This window comes from Cyprinodon tularosa, unplaced genomic scaffold, assembly GCF_016077235.1.
Source record: "Cyprinodon tularosa strain WSP-4 unplaced genomic scaffold, ASM1607723v1 ctg389, whole genome shotgun sequence".
NCBI lineage: Eukaryota > Metazoa > Chordata > Actinopteri > Cyprinodontiformes > Cyprinodontidae > Cyprinodon > Cyprinodon tularosa.
In genome coordinates this window covers 402452-408451 of record NW_024039106.1, presented here as the reverse complement: position 1 = coordinate 408451, position 6000 = coordinate 402452, and positions in this window count along the sequence as shown.

Here is a 6000-nt window from a genome sequence, read left to right as displayed (position 1 = left end):
ACCTGAGCAATGCATGTGACTAGTTTCTCCATACAGGAGACATCTTGACACTGTCATTTCCAATAAAGGCTTTTGTACAAATACATTTCGGTAAAGGTGTACTTTTTCCCTGTGTCATTTCACTTTATTGCTCACAACTTAATTTCTGGACATCTCTGGTTTGAATTGTATGGATAAGTACTGATGTCTGGTGAAAATGTCAAGTCAATAACAAAATGTTGGAGAGTTTAATACTTATTTTACCCGCTGTACACTTTGAACAGCACGCTTACTTAAGTCCACAGATGCGGTATCTTAAGGATACGTATTATACTTTTATCTTGATCAACTGTAAAGTTATTTAAATTATCACAACTTTATAACATTTGTTCAAACAACAGATGTATTTATAATGTTGTTTGATCAAATCTGCTAATGATTTCTTTGAGACAAAAATAAATCACTTGAGAATTACAAAAAATAAGATTTTTTAACCTCTTACTTAATGAATTTTATCACATCATATTTTCTCAAGGTTTAATGAGCAAATTAACCTATAATATTTCTATAAGTGGATTTTATTATCATTATTCTCACATTACTTGGGAAAGAAGCTTTCATAAATGATCAGTGTTTCAAACATGCTTTGAAGGAAACTGCAATTATAGTTATGAAATACAGACAAATGAATAAAGAATAAGATTTGATTGAACAGTAATGTTCACATAGAGTAACCTTGGTTACACTTAAGTCACACTGACAAAATCCTGTCTCTTCCAGGTTCAAAGCTTTGCAAACTGTGTCAATACCTGTAAGAAGACGACATATTTACCACTGAAAAACGCCTAACAGGTCCATTGCAATCTATTGCATCATTACGAATTATACCATCAGTTGTATTCATGAGGCTCCGACTACTTGAAGCAGCTTGGGACACAAGCCGTTTTCTCTTTGATTCAAATCTGGATCCAGTAAGCCAGGAAAAAAGTCAAATGATTTGAAAGGAAATCAAAAATTATAAACATTAGGATACTCATTTGCATCTGTAACAATGTTTAGATCTTTTCAAAGGTATTGCTTTAATTTGTACAGGTTCCTTTCAAAATGTGTCATAAGCTTTTTGCTAATATTTCCATCTAAAGTTGCACCAAAATGTTAAAAGCTCTCTGTGCAATTAAAGCTACAGTGTGTAATTTTCAGCGACATCTAGCGGTCAGACTGCAGCAACATGAACATCTCCCCCCCAACGCTTCTCCCCCCCAACAGTACGGCGAGCGTTACGGGACAAAATGTCTTCCACAACGTCCACATCACCTACCTTCTCAAGTGATGAGCTTTGTTTACATAGATAATTTTACAGATAGTATTTCATTAGTCTGTGTAGGGTATAGATTTCATGTAGACTTCAGATAATAAATATACCCGTTATTTTTTCTACGTCGTTGTGACGTTTTGGTGAGCTGCTTTGCATGGTGATATAAACAGACGAAGTAATTGTAGTCATTAGTTTAACAGCGAGATTGTGTTCGCTGGAAGAATATATATTCCCCGTTTACAGAGTCCAAGTCATTTTGGTGGCACGGCAAGGCGAGGAAGAGGGCGAGGGCAGGGAGGCCGTGCAGCTAGGGCCAGGCGAGGGAGGGGTGCCAGCGGGGTGAGAGCAGAAGAGGAAAGGCTTGAAGATCTCCAAAGGAGCCGGAGAGAAGTAACCGAGGTATATATCCAGAAAATTATTTTACAGAAAATTACTGAATCATTACCTGTGAAACGTCAGGGACGTTGCTGAATAAGTATACTGGAGAGTAACAGCATCATCACGCAGCATGTTATTGTTTTAGACAGGTCTGAGCATCCTGTACTCCAAAAACTGCAGTGATATTAGACAGTTGTGTGTGTAGGATTAATTACCTGTCCAAGAGAAAACTGGCAACTTGAGCGTCACTTTGAAAACCTTTTTCCTCCATCAGTGACTTCCATCGTGTAAATGCCGTGCCAATGTTGATCCGTGTTTTTTGTCGTTTCTTGTCACGCTTGCGTTTATTCTCGTCGTGTTTCCGCTTCTTAGATGACGGGGGTTCGGTGTCCGCCGCTTTTCGTTGTGATACAGAGTAGGCATGATCCTCCATTCGTCTGATGTTTGGCCACACAGTGCCAAACAGTTTGCAAAGTCACTCACGCCTGCCGCCTTGTTCACCTTTCTTGTTACTGATGCGCAGTATACCTGCTTCTTCTTCTTCTTTGGTTTCAGGCAGACTAAACGCTTCTCAGGCATAATACTGCCATCTACTGTTCAGTACCGTCTCAGTTAATCTCTCTCAACTTGCCGTAGTTATTTTCAAGCGTCATGGGAGATCTCGCAATCGCTAGTTTGTTGCCTCTGCGCTTGCCGTAGCGCAAAGATGTCAGCCTCCATGGCTGCGAGACCCGCTCCTATGTAATTATAAATAACGAATTCTAAGGCAACGCAAATATTATGGTTAAAAGGCTGAGCTCATAGGTGATGATAAATAACATAGTTATGTATAATATATTAAATTTCTGACTTTATATGCCTGTAATTATTACACACTGTAGCTTTAAGCTATCTCTGTTGTTGTTTCTTCTGAGCTCCAGTGCAAGTGTCCGAAACCTACTGTAGGGGGTTACAGTTTTTTTTACAATCAGTGATGAATGTACACATCAGAAATCTAACAAAATCATTAGGAGCCAGTCCCAGAAATTGAAAGTCAGTACCAATGGGGTTTCAGTGAAGTCATATTAGATCCACTGTACAAAAGGTGCACAAACACTAAATGCAAACAAGGCCAATTTTCCACGTGGTTTGCCTGCTATTGGATGCATTATATTCCACCTCTCTCTTGCAAACAATCCTCTCGGACAATGCAGTGAAATTTCACCCAGCTTATTTCAACCAATCATAAATTAGGAAAAGGTTATATCTTCTTGCAGGTTCCTCCTGTCTGTTCAACTCACCATGCTTTATTTAATGTGTAAAGCTGAAAAATGGCATTAGAACTGGTATCTCTTAGCCCAATAGATTCTAAAGAGATGCTCCCAGTTAGCAACTACCAACTACCTGGATAATATCCTCCTCTACTGATACTTTGTCCAGGAAACTGTATCAGTCCCGCCGGTGTCCCACTGTGGGGAATGGATCCCCTTGTGGTGAGAATAACAGAAGCTTCATCTCCGCCGTGCTCCATTACAACCACATCCAGTTGCGGACTGCTTAATAGGATGCATATGGCCTTAGAAGTTCAGGTTGTTTAACTCCAGCAACCACAGTGCTTATTCTTATTTTTGCTTTGCTCTGATTGCACATGCACTGTGCTATTTGCCGTGTTGCTTCTCTCTAATTGCCTTATTCACATTGCTAGAAATACATCCTGTGCATGGCTGACCATTCTTTCCTCCTGATCATTCTTTTACATAGGGATAACATGTAAACCACATGCACCATTTGTCTTGTTCGTGTTTGGTGTGTATGCAACTATAGATTTAGGTTTCTCATGCAGCAATCTTAGGAATAAGGTTACCCTTTGAGGGAGGGGAGAAAATGAATTAAATTTGGTTTGGGTACTAAAAGTAGACCTTTTTTAGTAAAAAAAAAAAAAGATTAGGTGAAGAAAAATGCTTTTTTCAGTACATCTCCAAAGAAAAGAATAGACAAAATGATCATCAGCAGCTCCTGAGTGGTAATCAGGCTGTCTTTACTTTCCTACACTTTTTAACACTCACCTTTGTTGGTGTTCTCTCCTTAAACTCCAGTTGCCTGCTTCCCCAATTCCTTTGTCTGTTTGGAAAAATCTTCTCAGATCTCCCTCTTTAAATCACATCACCGGTTCCCTTACCGTCCTCCTGAAAACACCTACGTATTTGGATTTTCCATCACTCAGTCACCTGTCGTTACATCCTCAAACATTTACAACTCCAGCCCCCAAACCTTGAACAAAGACAAAAACAATAGCTAGAAATGTCTGCAGGCAACAACAATCAAACAACACAATGACAGTAATTGGTTGCATCATTACATTTTTGGAAGTTATATACTTCCTCATAAACGTAATAAATCTTTGCAACCTCTACAGTTGCTATGTTATTACATTTGTGAGAAATGTACTACATTTGTTGGATTCTTACTTTAATCCAAAACATATTCTTTATCATGTTTGTGGTTTATTACCTTTTTGGGCATTATACTCCTTTCAAACCCACTTTGATATACTCTCCTCCTGGTACACCATCCTCTCCTCCACCAGTCAGAAACATTTTTTTTTACATTAGAAAACAATATTTGAATCATTTCAAAACTCAGATGTTTACTACTTACTTTCTTTTAATTGCCATCCTGGAACCCTTAATATAGCCTAGACGAATCCTCTCTCTATATACGTTTGCCAATAAACCTTTTGTCTTGCTGCTCTTAACTTTTGCCAGAGACTAGCACAGATGCTGATCATTTGACTTAAGACTTAGATATTCTGTATATAAGTGAGAAGATACATTGTACTTTGTTCTCTATGGTATACCAACAAAAAGTGCTTTGATTTAAAGGCAGTATATAATTTATGATGCATTATATTTGTTTATTAACTCTACATTCCAAAATAAATGAGAATCATTTACTAGATTTTCAGGTCACTTGAGATGCAGCATTTAACAACAAATGAGTATTGAGACATGTCTGCCTGCAGGTTTATTTTACTTATATCAGTCCGCTTAACTGAAACCAGTGTTTTAACATGATCTTGAGAAAATAATCAAAGTTTTCACCCCAATTCATCCAGATTACAACAATTTTTATACTGGGATCAGTCAGACTTTCCTGCCCCGGTTATTCAAAATTGCTTCTAATCTACTGTATATATCAGTAGATGAAAACACAAACATATCTCAGCTGTTCTGTCATTTCTCCACTGCCATTATACCACGGAAGCGATTTTAAAATCCTCCTTTTTGCTTTTAAATGTAGTGACAGACTTATTCCTATGTTCCTTTCTGACCCGCTCCACCTCTGCGTTTTTTAAATGGAAATGTCATGAAAGCTGTACAAAACAAAATTTCCTTTTATACACTCTGTGTATACAAAATGACAATAAAAATTGTCTCAGTCTTTTCAAGGTAATCTTTTAGGTCATCTGAGTTGTCTCTGTTGGTCTCAGAGAAGATTTGGACATTTCAGAGTTCATTTTAAATTGCAAAACAAGTTTCCATTAAAAAAATACCCTCAGAAAAGTAGGCAGTTTGACAGAAAGGTGACATGTGAGGTCCTGCAGGTTAGATTGTAGTTTAATATGTTTTGGGTTTTTTTTGTTCATCCTTATTTTTAGCGGATTTGTTCATAATTTATTTACTTTTTTATCTCTATATGGAGTTTCATTAACTATATCATAGTGTAGTTCATTGTTAAGCCCTTGGAGGCGGTTTAAAAACTGATTACATTTTTTGCTTCTTCCGGCTTTCTTATTATTACTTTCATCTAGGTTAACATAATGCGAATGAATCTCAAAAGAAATTCTCTTGATGTTTTAAAGTCTCTTTTTTTAAACCATATTTTGTTTTATTGCATCACATTATTCATTTATTGCTTTTATTGATGTCTTGATTTGGCCTGTTATAAACACATGAACAGCCCACATCTTTAGGTACCAAGAAGCTGTGCCTACGAAAGTGGAACTCAACTGATTTTTAAACAGAACCAGGTTGAATGCTATACGATCACCACCATCAGTATCAAAATTTTGTTGCATTTGCTTAAATTATTTCTCACAGGATAAAATTAGGTTCGACCCTACTGTATACCAACCATGGACCGGTTCAGAGGCACTGAAGGTGGCTGTGGCCTTAAGCTACCAAGCCTGTGGAATTAAGAAATATATTATAGCTGGTTTTCAAAAATCTACAACTCAGTGCAACTGAAATGTTGATATTGAGGTCATGGTTGATAAATGTGTTTATTGCTCTGTAAATATATATATATATTTTTTAAGTGCATGTTTTTTTTTTTTTATAATTTACACC